General features: G+C 36.3%; 1 non-coding gene across 1 annotated transcript; it reads left to right on the forward strand.

Moving 5' to 3' along the window:
* The first annotated feature begins 904 nt into the window (after positions 1 to 904).
* On the forward strand, positions 905 to 1,012 carry LOC148574231 (small nucleolar RNA R71). Its single transcript, XR_015905698.1, has one exon. It is a non-coding gene; the product is annotated as a small nucleolar RNA R71 (small nucleolar RNA).
* The last annotated feature ends 13,286 nt before the right edge of the window (positions 1,013 to 14,298 follow it).

Consider the following 14,298-nt stretch of genomic DNA (forward strand, 5'->3'; position numbering starts at 1 on the left):
GGTTCAATGGAATCTCTATGGTCTCTAGATGAGCCTCAGAGTCCTTTGGTTCCTCAGAGGGAAGCTCCTTATTTATCACTAGACGTCCCAGGAGGTCTTCCTCCTTGGGATTCACGTCCTCCACTCCCTCTTTGGGTTCGGCCATTTTGGTTATGTCAATGGCCTTGCACTCTCCTTTTGGATTTTCTTCTGTATTGCTTGGGAGAGTGCTAGGAGGGATTTCAGTGATCCTTTTACTCAGCTGGCCCATTTGTGCTTCCAAATTTCTAATGGAAGACCTTGTTTCATTCATGAAACTCACAGTGGCCTTAGATAGATCAGAGACTAAGTTTGCTAAGCTAGATGGGTTCTGCTCAGAATTCTCTGTCTGTTGCTGAGTGGATGATGGAAAAGGCTTGCTATTGCTAAACCTGTTTCTTTCACCATTATTAAAGCCTTGTTGAGGCTTTTGATCCTTCCATGAGAAATTTGGATGATTTCTCCATGTTGAGTTATAGGTGTTTCCATAAGGTTCACCTAAGTAATTTACCTCTGCTATTGCAGGGTTCTCAGGATCATAAGCTTCTTCTTCAGGAGAAGCCTCTTGAGTACTGTTGGATACAGCTTGCATTCCATTCAGACTCTGAGAAATCATATTGACTTGCTGAGTCAATATTTTATTCTGAGCCAATATGGCATTCAGAGTATCAATTTCAAGAACTCCCTTCTTCATAGGCGTCCCATTGTTCACATGATTCCTTTCAGAAGTGTACATGAACTGGTTATTAGCAACCATGTCAATGAGTTCTTGAGCTTCTGCAGGCATTTTCTTTAGGTGAATGGATCCACCTGCAGAAGTATCCAATGACATCTTTGATAGCTCAGATAAACCATCATAGAATATATCCAGGATGGTCCATTCTGAAAGCATGTCAGAAGGACACTTTTTGGTCAACTGTTTGTATCTTTCCCAAGCTTCATAGAGGGATTCACCTTCTTTCTGTCTGAAGGTTTGAACATCAGCTCTAAGCTTGCTCAGCTTTTGAGGAGGAAAGTACTTGGCTAAGAAAGCTGTGACCAGCTTATCCCCAAAGTTCAGGCTGTCTTTGAGTTGAGAATCCAACCATATTCTAGCTCTGTCTCTTACAGCAAAAGGGAAAAGCATGAGCCTGTAGACTTCAGGATCTATTCCATTAGTCTTAACAGTATCACATATCTGCAAGAATTCAGTTAAGAACTGAAAAGGATCTTCAGATGGAAGTCCATGAAACTTGCAGTTTTGCTGCATCAGAGAAACTAATTGAGGTTTCAGCTCAAAGTTGTTTGCTCCAATGGCAGGGATGGAGATGCTTCTTCCATGTAAATTGGAATTAGGTGCAGTAAAGTCACCAAGCATCTTCCTTACATTATTATTATTTTCGGCTGCCATCTTCTCTTCCTATTCGAAAATTTCTGAAAGGTTATCTCTGGATTGTTGTATTTTAGCTTCTCTTAGTTTCCTTTTCAGAGTCCTTTCAGGTTCTGGATCTGCTTCCACAAGAATGTTTTTGTCCTTGCTCCTGCTCATATGACAAAGAAAAGGGCACAGAAAAATAATAATAATAGAAATCCTTTATACCACAGTATAGGGATTTCTTTGTGAGTGAAAGAAAAGAGGAAGATAAAGAATGTAATGGAATGGAAGAAACACAACTGTGAGGAGGGTTGAGATGTGAGATGAGATGTTAGTAAATGAATAAATAAAAGAATAAGATGGGAGAGGGAGAATTTTTGAAAAATATTTTTGAAAAAGAGTTAGTGATTTTCGAAAATGGTTTTTTGAAAAATGTTAGTATTTTTCGAAAATTTTTAAAATCAAAAATAAAAATAAAAATAATTAGTTAATTAAAAAGAAATTTTTGAAAAAAGAGGGAAGATATTTTCGAAAATTAGAGAGAGAGAGTTAGTTAGGTAGTTTTGAAAAAGTTAAGAAACAAACAAAAAGTTAGTTAGTTAGTTGAAACAAATTTTGAAAAGATAAGAAGTTAGGAGGTTAGAAAAGATATTTTGAAACCAACTTTTTGAAAAAGGTAAGATAAGAAGATATTTTAAAAATTAGTTTTGAAAAAGATTTGATTTTTAAAATCTCAATTAATGACTTGATTCATAAGAAATCACAAGATATGATTCTAGAACTTAAAGTTTGAATCTTTCTTAACAAGCAAGTAACAAACTTCAAATTTTTGAATCAAAACATTAATTGATTATGTTATTTTCGAAAATTTGATATAAAAAATAAGAAAAAGATTTTTGAAAAATATTTTTGGAATTTTCGAAAATAACTAAGAATTTTGAAAAAGATTTGATTTTTGAAAAAGATTTTGAAAAAGATAAGATTTTCAAATTGAAAATTTGATTTGACTCATAAGAAACAACTTGATTTTAAAAATTTTTGAAAAAGTCAACTCAAATTTTCGAATTTGATGAGAGAAAAAGGGAAAGATATTTTTTTGATTTTTTTTTTTGAATTCTTATGAAAAACACTAAAATGATGCAATGCATGAAATTTTTAGATCAAAACATGTGATGAATGCAAAAATGCTATGAATGTCAAGATGAACACCAAGAATACTATGAAGATCATGATGAACATCAAGAACATATTTTTGAAAAATTTTTAATGCAAAGAAAACATGCAAGACACCAAACTTAGAATTCTTTAATGCTTACGCACTAAGAATTCAAGAATGCATATGAAAAACACCATACAACACAAAACAAAAAATCATCAAGATCAAACAAGAAGACTTACCAAGAACAACTTGAAGATCATGAAGAACACTATGAATGCATGAATTTTTGAAAAATGCAAGATGCACATGCAATTGACACCAAACTTATAACATGACTCAAGACTCAAACAAGAAACACAAAAAATATTTTTGATTTTTATGATTTTCTAATTTTTTTGGATTTTTTCGAAAAATTAATTGAAAAAGAAAAATAAGGATTCCAAAATTTTTAATATGAATTCCAGGAATCTTGCCATATTAGTCTAAAGCTTCAGTCCAGGAATTAGACATGGCTCACTAGCCAGCCAAGCTTTCAAAGAAATCTCCGGTCCAAAACACTAGACATGGCCAATGGCCAGCCAAGCTTCAGCATTTAACATCAGAGTATATTGCTCTTGATAACAAATTGCAAGCCCCAGTCCAAATAAATTTAGACATGGCTTTACAGCCAGCCAGGCTTCACATGCTTCATGAAACACTAGAATTCATTCTTAAAAATTCTGAAGAAAAATATTTTTTGAAAACATGTTTTTTTTTTTTTTCGAAAACAGGTGAGAAAATTTTGAAAAATTTTTGAAAATTTTTTGAAAAGAAAACGAAAAGAAGGTTACCTAATCTGAGCAACAAGATGAACCGTCAGTTGTTCAAACTCAAACAATCCCCGGCAACGGCGCCAAAAACTTGGTACGCGGAATCGTGATTACACTTTAATTATGTAAAATTCATTGCTCTTTCTTTCCCTGGAAATGGCGCCAAAAACATGATGCCAAGACCATGGTTCACAACTCCGTGTAACTAAACAGCAAGTGCACTGGGTCGTCCAAGTAATACCTTACGTGAGTAAGGGTCGAATCCCACGGAGATTGTTGGTATGAAGCAAGCTATGGTCACCTTGCAAATCTCAGTTAGGCAGATATAAATTGATAATGATGTTTTCGAATAATAAATAATAAAATAGGGATAGAGGTACTTATGTAAATCATTGGTAGGAATTTCAGATAAGCGAATGGAGATGCTTTTCGTTCCTCTAAACCTCTGCTTTCCTGCTATCTTCATGCAATCAGTCTTACTCCTTTCCATGGCTGGCTTTATGTGATACATCACCATTGTCAACAGCTACTTTCGGTCATCTCTCGGGAAAATGATCCAATGCCCTGTCACGGCACGGCTAATCGTCTGGAGGCATCACCCTTGTTAATGGCTTCATCTTATCCTCTCAGTGAAAATGGTCAACGCACCCTATCACGGCACGGCTATTCATCTGTCGGTTCTCGATCATGCTGGAATAGGATTTACTATCCTTTTGCGTCTGTCACTAACGCCCTGCAATCGCGAGTTTAGAGCTCGTCACAGTCATTCATTCATTGAATCCTACTCGGAATACCACAGGCAAGGTTTAGACTTTCCGGATTCTCTTGAATGCCACCATCATTCTAGCTTATGCCACGAAGATTCTGATTAAGAGATCTAAGAGATACTCATTCAGTCGAAGGTAGAACGGAAGTGGTTGTCAGGCATGCGTTCATAGGGAATGATGATGATTGTCATGTTCATCACATTCAGGTTGAAGTACGAATGAATATCTTAGAAGCGAAATAAGATGAATTGAATAGAAAACAGTAGTACTTTGCATTAATCTTTGAGGAACAGCAGAGCTCCACACCTTAATCTATGGAGTGTCGAAACTCTACCGTTGAAAATACATAAGTAAAAGGTCCAGGCATGGCCGAGAGGCCAGCCCCCATGGTCTAAGAACTATGCGTTCAAAGATTCAAAGATCCAAAGATGGTCAAAAAGACTAGTAAAATGTCCTATTTATAATAAACTAGCTACTAGGGTTTACATGAGTAAGTAATTGATGTATAAATCCACTTCCGGGGCCCACTTGGTGTGTGCTTGGGCTGAGCTTGAGTGTTGCACGTGTAGAGGTCCTTCTTGGAGTTGAACGCCAGTTTTTGTGCCAGTTTGGGCGTTCAACTCTGGTTTTGGCTCCTTTTCTGGCGCTGGACGCCAGATTTGGGCAGAAAGCTGGCGTTGAACGCCAGTTTACGTCATCTATTCTTGGCCAAAGTATGGACTATTATATATTGCTGGAAAGCCCTGGATGTCTAATTTCCAACGCAATTGGAAGCGTGCCATTTCGAGTTCTGTAGCTCCAGAAAATACATTTTGAGTGCAGGGAGGTCAGAATCCAACAGCATCAGCAGTCCTTCTTCAACCTCTGAATCTGATTCCTGCTCAAGTCCCTCAATTTCAGTCAGAAAATACCTGAAATCACAGAAAAACACACAAACTCATAGTAAAGTCCAGAAATGTGAATTTAACATAAAAACTAATGAAAACATCCCTAAAAGTAACTAGATCCTACTAAAAACATACTAAAAACAATGTCAAAAAGCGTATAAATTATCCGCTCATCAGGATTCCCACAGAATCGTAAAACACAACACAGATGTACAAAGAACCTGTAGGACATCTATGGCTTTTTCTTTTAATTTTGTACTCTCTGCCTTTTTTCGCTCTATGGCTTTTTCTTACAAACCTCACTATTTGCCTTTTTCCATGAGACTCAAGACAGACAAAATTAAACAGAAAAATACAAAATGAAGAACATTGAAGGAGAAGAACTTCTGTTAGCTTAGGTAGCTATGAGAATTCTCTGTCTTGCACTCTCACTCCTTGCTTCAAGCCCTGGCTGTTCACCCTTATTTATAGAAGGGGAAGCCTCTACAGTTGAAACTGTTGAACCAAGCTAAACTTCTTCTTCTTCAAACCAAAAACCGGTTCGGCCAGAGAGAGAGGAGAGGAAACCGAATGTAAAACCCAACATGCAATTACCTCTGTGTCTTCCCTTTACACCAAGCTTTATCAATCCGAGCCTTCCATCTTGACTTGCACTCCAAGAAGGATTCCTATCCCTTGATGAGTTCTTGATGATAACAGTTTCTTCGGCTCTAACTTTTGCCTCATTCTCCATGTAGCTACAGTAGCTACCTCCTGTGGTGGTTGATCAAAAGCTAAGACAAGCCATCCCTCCAAGGATCTTCTTCCTCTGAGCGAAATGATCTTCTTCCATTTTAGGATATGGAGAGCCTATGATTACTTCACCACATCTTGCCTTTTGTGGTAAAGATCTTAGCCACAACATACTTCAGATTTTTTTTCTTGATGCCATCATCACAATGACTTCTAGCTTCTTCTTCTTCACTCTGATATCTTGCAAAAGCTTCCATCTTCTTCTCTGTGAAGTGACCAAGAGTTATGAGAAAGAAGAGAGAAAAGAGAGAAAACTTTTAATGGATTTGAATGAGGAAATCAAAATTAATTAATTTACTTTCCTTTTTGCTTTAGGTAGCGTGTAGCACTAATGATAGCAATCAAATCAATTGCTATTTCTCTCTCATGGTTCCAAAGTCTGCATTAACTTCACTTAATAAAAATTTGAATTCCACCAAAGGTAAAAGTGTGATCCGTTGAAGCATGCAGCATTAAAGAAAATGGATTTCATCATGTTAAATGAGTAAAGAAAAATATTATGCCCCATTTCCTTTTCTTTGATTTTGGACCAAGCTAGTGGAACTTTTCTTCAAAGTTGATTTTGGGCTAATAATTAAATTTGGCCCAACAAGAGTAATAACAATTCAGCCATAATATTTAACATTTTTATAACCAAGGCTGATTCTCTTTCAACATCTTGGGCTTGCTATTTTTTGGCCCAATAGTAAAATCTGCACAGCAAAAGTATTTAATTAACACATATGAATTAAAATCAAATTAATAATTTTGTAATTAAGCATATTAATAATTTTTAGTCATCACTATTTTAATTTTGAGTTTTCCAAACTCATCAATCTCCCCCTTGATGACAAACATTATTTAAAATTGAAATGGAAAGAAATCAAAGATTAGAGTACTCCCTTTGAAGATTAGGATTCCTTCCCCTTTCCAATTGTTACATGGCTCCCCCTTAATATATGCCATTTTACCAAGGGAAGCATTACCTGTAACAATTTTATCAAGCCTAAGGCAACTATGTTATTCAACATATGGAATTTGAGATGTTGAATGGCTTGATTTATGAGCAGAAATAACATGATAAACACAACTTGACTTGTTATCATATAAATGATTTTCTGCTCAATAACAATCAAAAATGCTTTGAGTACAGAGTACATAAGAAACAGTTGATAATTTCTAAATAATTTGATTTAAATGAACAGCATTTTCCAGCCATCATATCAGAGCAAAAATTATCAGTTTATAGTGAGAAAAACATTTTCAATTAAACAGAATCATATCAGAGCATAAGGAATTATCCAATATATCAAAGCATGAAGGGATTATCAAATCACAACTAAGTTCCAATTGCAACAAATATTTCAACAATTCAAAACATAAAGCATCAACAAAACATAAAGCATATGTACAGGGGTGATCATGAATCACAAAAAGATTTCAGCCCCTGTTTCTTTCAACTTTTCAATTTTTTCAGCTTTCCTCCCCCTTTTGTCATCAAAGGGAAACCTGCAAAAAGTGACAATGGAACATATAAAAATATAACCAAAACCAAAATATTCAAGTGTTTAACAAAATAGTAATGGTCTAGAGTATCCAAGTAGCCTACAAAGTACCAAAATAAGCCATACAGAACCAGAATTCAACAAGAGACAAATAAGTCAATCATCAGAGAGGTTGTACTCTGATCTAGATTCATCATCGTTATCAGTAGCCCCCATCTCTTCTTTGAAATTCTGAAGCATCAGACCAACTTTTTCTTGGCACATTGTCCAAGCTTTTTCATTTTCGTATTCTTGCTTATGAGCGGCCTTGTAGGATTCCACCATCAGTTTGGACATGTTAGAAAACTCAGTGAGGACCTCCTTAATAGATTCTGCCATTTTGGACGGCTCGGCTGGGTGGCTCTCAATATCATTATCAAAGGGCATTGACCGTTTTCCTTTGGTGCCTTTCATAGTACTTGAAACTCCTTCTCCCTTAATTAATAAAACTTTATTCTCTACATCTTCATTAGTTAGATCAACATTGAAGTATTCAAAGATGCAGGTAAGAAATATGCCATAGGGAAGGTTAGCCTTTTTAGTGCTTCTAACACATTCCCACATATGCCTTACCATGAGATATGCAGAGGAAATAGGAGATGAAGTAATAATAGCAAAAAGCACAAAGGTATCAGAAATGGTTACTCTATTGTATGAGCCACTCTGTGGAGTTAAAATGTGAGTAATGATTTTGTGTAGCAATGCTCTTTCTGGACCAAGGGCCTTGTGAGTTGGAACTGTGCCATCAAGTCCAGATAGATTTTCACAGATTTGCTGCAGAGCAATCTGATATGTGACTCCAACTTGAGAATCCCATTTTTCTAACATATAAGTTGCTGGTCCTTCATCAACATAACCCAGAGTATTGCTGGAAAGCCCAATATGTCTACTTTCCAACGCAATTGAGTGTGCGCTAATTGGACTTCTGTAGCTCCAGAAAATCCATTAATGCTCAAAGACTTGGATCCTTTTTACCGTTGCCTTTTGGTTTAAAGGGCTATTGGCTTTTTCTGCTTACTTTTTCTTTTTCTTTATTTTTATTTCTTTATTTTTTTTTTGCGATATTTTTTTTTCTGCGAGCTTTTCACTGCTTTTTCTTGCTTCAAAAATCAATTTTATGATTTTTCAGATTATCAATAACATTTCTCCTTTTTCATTATTCTTTCAAGAGCTAACAATTTTAACATTCATAAACAACAAATTCAAAAATATTCACAGTTCAAGTGATGAGCGGATAATTTATACGCCTTTTGGCATTGTTTTTAATATGTTTTTAGTATATTTTAGTTAGTTTTTATTATGTTTTTATTAGTTTTTAAATAAAAATCACTCTTCTGGACTTTACTATGAGTATGTGTATTTTTTTGTGATTTCAGATATTTTCTGACTGAAATTGAGGGACCTGAGCAAAAATCTGATTCAGAGGCTGAAAAAGGATTGCAGATGCTGTTGGATTCTGACCTCCCTGCACTCAAACTGAATTTTCTGGAGCTACAAAAGCCCAATTTACCCACTCTCAATTGAGTTAGAAAGTAGACATCCTGGGCTTTCCAGCAATATATAATAGTCTATACTTTGCCCGAGCTTTGATGGCCCAAATAGGCGTTCCAAGTCAGTTCAAGAATTCTGGCGTTTAACGCCAGAACTGGCACAAAAGCTAGAGTTAAACGCCCAAACTGGCACAAAAGCTGGTGTTTAACTCCAAGAAAAGTCTCTACACATGGAAGCTTCAATGCTCAGCCCAAGCACACACCAAGTGGGTCCAGAAGAAGATTTCTGCATTAATTACCTATTTCTGTATCCCTAGGCTACTAGTTTTCTATAAATAGGACCTTTTGCTATTGTATTTTCATCTTTTGATCATCTTGGAATCATGTTTTGATGATTGAACCCTCTTTAGGAGGCTAGCCATTCGGCCATGCCTAGACCTTTTGTTCTTATGTATTTTCAACGGTGGAGCTTCTACACACCATAGATTAAGGTGTGGAGCTCTGCTGTTCTTCATGAATTAATACAAGTACTATTGTTTTTCTATTCAACTCAAGTCTATTTCTTCTCCAAGATATTCATTCACACCCAAGAACATGATGAATGTGATGATTATGTGACACTCATCACCATTCTCACCTATGAACGTGTGACTGACAACCACTTCCGTTCTACATGCAAACAAGCTTGAATGTCTATCTCTTGGGTTTCTAATCTAAGATTAGAACCTTTGTGGTATAGGCTAGAATTATTGGCGGTCATTCTTGAGATCCGGAAAGTCTAAACCTTGTCTATGGTATTCCGAGTAGGATCTGGGAAGGGATGACTATGACGAGCTTCAAACTCGCGATTGTTGGGCGTGTGACAGATGCAAAAGGATCAATGGATCCTATTCCAACATGATCGAGAACCGACAGATGATTAGCCGTGCGGTGACAGCGTGTGTAGAACATTTTCACTGAGAGGACGGGAAGTAGCCATTGACAACGGTGATGCCCAACATAAAGCTTGCCATGGAAGGGAGTATGAATGATTGGATGAAGGCAATAGGAAAGCAGAAGTTTAAGAAGAACAAAGCATCTTCATACGCTTATCTGAAATTCTCACCAACGAATTACATAAGTATCTCTATCTTTATTTTATGTTTTATTTATCTTTTAATTATCAATTCTCCATAACCATTTGAATCCGCCTGACTGAGATTTACAAGATGACCATAGCTTGCTTCAAGCCGACAATCTCCGTGGGATCGACCCTTACTCACGTAAGGTTTATTACTTGGACGACCCAGTGCACTTGCTGGTTAGTTGTGCAGAGTTGGGATAAAGAGTTGAGATTACAATTGTGCGTACCAAGTTGTTGGCACCATTGATGATCACAATTTCGTGCACCAAGTTTTTGGTGCCGTTGCCGGGGATTGTTCGAGTTTGGACAACTGACGGTTCATGATGATCTGTTGAAGTCTGGCTGGCTGTGAAGCCATGTCAAATCTTATTGGACCGAGGTTTCAACTTATCATCACAAGAGCTTGTTGATTTCTATCAATTTTGCTATTGGTAGCAATGATCTGCTAAAGCTTGGCTGGCCATTGGCCATGTCTAGTGTTTTGGACCGGAGCTTTCATTGAAAGCTTAGCTGGCTAGTAAGCCATGTCTAATTCTTGGACCGAAGTCTTAGACTAGCATTGCGATGATTCCTGGAATTCTTATTAAAAATTTTGAATCCCTTTATTTTCTTTTCCACTCAATTTTTGAAAAATCACAAAAAAATTTATAAAACCATAAAAATAAAAAATATTTTATGTTTCTTGTTTGAGTCTAGTATCAATTTTAAGTTTGGTGTCAGTTGCATGTCTTTATTCTTCTTGCATTTTTCGAATATATGCATTATGTTCTTCATTGATCTTCAAGTTGTTCTTGATGATTTCAGTGCTTTGATCTTTAATTTTTCTTATTTTGTGTCTTTTGTTGTTTCTTACATGCATTTTCAAATTGTTATAGTCCTTAGTATACAAACTTCTAAGTTTGGTGTCTTGCATGCATTGTTTATTTGATCTTAGTTGCATTTTTATTATTTCTCATCATTAAAAATTCAAAAAATTTTAAAAAATGTGTCTTTTCAAGTTAATAACACAGAGAATTGAAGATTCAGAACATTCAGCAGAGGAATTACACAGAAAAAGCTGGGCGTTCAAAACGCCCAGTGAAGAAGGAAAACTGGCGTTTAAACGCCAGCCAGGGTACTTGGCTGGGCGCTAAACGCCCAAAAAGGTAGGATTTTGGGCGTTAAACGCCAGAATGGATACCATTCTGGGTGTTTAATGCCAGGATGACACTAGAGGGAAGATTTTGTTTTTAATTCAAATCTTTTTCAAGTTTTCATGATTTTTCAAAATTAAATCTTTTTCAAATCATATCTTTTCAATCATATCTTTTCAAAATTAATTTCTTTTCAATTTTTTATTTATTACTATTTTTGAAAATATTTGTTACAACTAATGATTTAATTCAAAATTTTCAAGTTATTACTTGCCTATTAAGAAAGGAGCAAAAGTTTTAATTCTAGAATCATATCTTTTAATTTCTTGTTAGTCAAGTAATCAACTTTAATTTTAAAACTTTCTCTTTTTAATTTGATTTTCAATCATATCTTCTCAATCACATCTTTTTCAAAATTAATTTTCAATCAAATCTTTTTGATTTCTAATTTCAAAATCTTTTTCAAAAATCACTTTATTTCTTTCCCAATCTTAGTTTTCGAAAATCATCAATCAAATTTCCAAATTTCTTTTAATTTTTTTTCAAAATATTTTTAATTTATTTTTGAAAATTCTTCCCCTCTTTTCACACCCTTCTATTTAAGGACTAACACCCCTCCTCAATGAGCAATTCGAACTCTATCTCCCTTGACAAGTTCGAATTCTCTCTTCTCTACCTCCTCCTTCTATTCTTCTTTTCCTCTGACACCTCAAGGAATCTCTATACTGTGACATAGAGGATTCCATATTTTCTTCTTCTCTCTTTTCATATGAGCAGGAGCAAGGACAAGGGCATTCTTGTTGAAGCTGATCCTGAACCTGAAAGGACCTTGAAAAGAAAGCTAAGAGAAGCTAAAGTACAACTCTCTATAGAGGACCTAACAGAGCTTTTCAAACAAGAAGAAGATATGGCAGCCGAAAACAACAACAATGCCAACAATGCAAGGAAGGTTGATGCACGGAAAACTTGTCTAGCAACAAATTTCCTTCGGCAAGTGTACCGAATTTGTCGTCAAGTAAAAACTCACAATAGAGTGAGGTCAAATCCCACTGGGATTGATTGATCAAGCAACTTTAATTAGAGGAATGTTCTAGTTGAGCGAATCCAAAATTTGAGTTGAGAATTGCAGAAAATAAAATGGCAGGAAGGTAAATGACAGAAAAAGTAAAATGCTAGAATTAAAGAACTGAAAATAAATGACTGAAAGTAAATTGCTGAATTGTAAATGGGAATGGGGTATTGCTCATAAATGTAAATGGCAGAAATTAAAGAGAATGGGTAAGATCAGAAATGGGGAGTTCATTGGGCTTAGGAGATGTTGCATTCTCCGGATCAATTTCATTTTCATCTCTTCCTCAATCAATGCACTCATTGATCTCCTTGGCAATCTTAAGTGATCGAATCACAATTTCTTGTAATTCAATCTCTCAAATCTTGATCAATAGCCAATTCCTTGGTCAATTGCTCATGAGAAGAGATGAAGTATGGTCACTGATTATACCACATGCATTTCCCAAATCAAGTGTTGAGAGGATTATAGTCACATATCCATCCAAACCCAATTTGGTCCAGCATGAGAAAGCATTTCTAGCATGATCTCTTCATTCTTCTTTCAAGGTTCAGAAGAGATCTAAGTATGAATAGCTTCTTTTCCAAGATAACTACCCAAATGGATGAAGATCGAAAGCTTTCAAGTAAAATCAAGAGAAAAGATAGAAGAAGAATAATGAAAACTAGTATTGATCCATCAAATTACAACAGAGCTCCCTAACCTAATGAAAGGGGTTTAGTTGTTCATAGCTCTGGAAAATGAAAACAAAGATGGAGAATACATCATGAAACTAGAAGTGCAGAGAAAGAAAGATACAGAGAGTAATTCTATGCCCAGAGGCTCCCTATATTTTTCAACTCCCATTTTAATTCAAAGTTACTCCTATATATACTACCCTTCTGTTCTTCTAGTTGGCTCTTCAAGTCTTGGGTATGGGCCTTTGGATCTTGAGTTTGAAGCAGTTCTCTTCTTCATTGGGCTTGGCTTTACTTGCAGAGAGAAAATGTGAAGTGGGTAGAGACTTTAGCTCAGGGCGTTAGTGGTGTTAACGTTAGTGACAATCAACTTTTTCACTAACGTTCGTCACCAAAGTAAGAGCCACGTTAACATCAACGTTAGCGGCACAAACGTTGCCACTAACGTTGCCTCTATACCCTTCGCACACGTTACTAGGACTTACCTTTCCCAGTAACGTTGAGAAGTCTCCCCCTTCCCTACGTTAGAGTCCACGTTAACTTAGTTAACGTTAACTTAGCTAACGTGGCTTTTTTAACGTATGCTTGCCAACCTTCGAGAATGTTAGTGACACTTACCATTGTCACTAACATTCCAATGTGCCCCTATTTCTCACGTTAGAGTCCACGTTAACTAGGTTAACGTGGCTTCTAACGTGGCCATGCTAGCTATCTCCAACGTTAGTGACAAAGTTGAGTGTCACTAACGTTGGCTCATCATTCCCTTATCCACGTTAGCTTCCACATTAACTAAGTTAACGTGGGAGTTAACGTGGCTCATAGTGACTTATGTGGGCTAATTCCAACGTTAGTGACAATGTTGGGTGTCACTAACGTTGGCGATCACCTCCCTTCTTCACGTTAACTTCTACGTTAACTAAGTTAACGTGGGAGTAACGTGGCTTGTTGGGGCTTGTGTGGGTTCCTTCCAACGTTAGTAACAATGTTTGGTGTCACTAACGTTGTCGACCACTTTGTCTCCTCACGTTAGCTTCCACGTTAACTAGGTTAACGTGGAAGTTAACATGGCTTATTGTTACTTGACCAACGTTAGTGACAAATTTGAATGTCACTAACGTTGGCTTCCCCTTTACTTCTTAACGTTAGAGGCCACGTTAACTAAGTTAACGTGGCAACTAACGTGGCCACTTATGAGCTTGGTCCAACGTTAGTGATAATGTTAAGTGTCACTAACGTTGGCTCCATTTCCTTTCTTCCACGTTAGAGTTCACGTTAACTTAGTTAACGTGACTCTTATCGTGGGCAACGATGGCTTCGAGAGCGTTATTGGCAATTACTTTTCTCATTAACTTTGCAAGTTACTCCCATTCCACGTTAGTGTTAACGTTAGTGTAACTAACGTAGCCACTAATGTGGTTTTTCTTTGTTTCCTTTGTCCTGAAATCAAGCAATAAAGTGCATCAAAGTTCTAGTCCAAGTCATGGGAAATGCAACATT

This window comes from Arachis ipaensis, chromosome B2 (genome assembly GCF_059453495.1).
Source record: "Arachis ipaensis isolate K30076 ecotype BB chromosome B2, ASM5945349v1, whole genome shotgun sequence".
Lineage (NCBI taxonomy): Eukaryota > Viridiplantae > Streptophyta > Magnoliopsida > Fabales > Fabaceae > Arachis > Arachis ipaensis.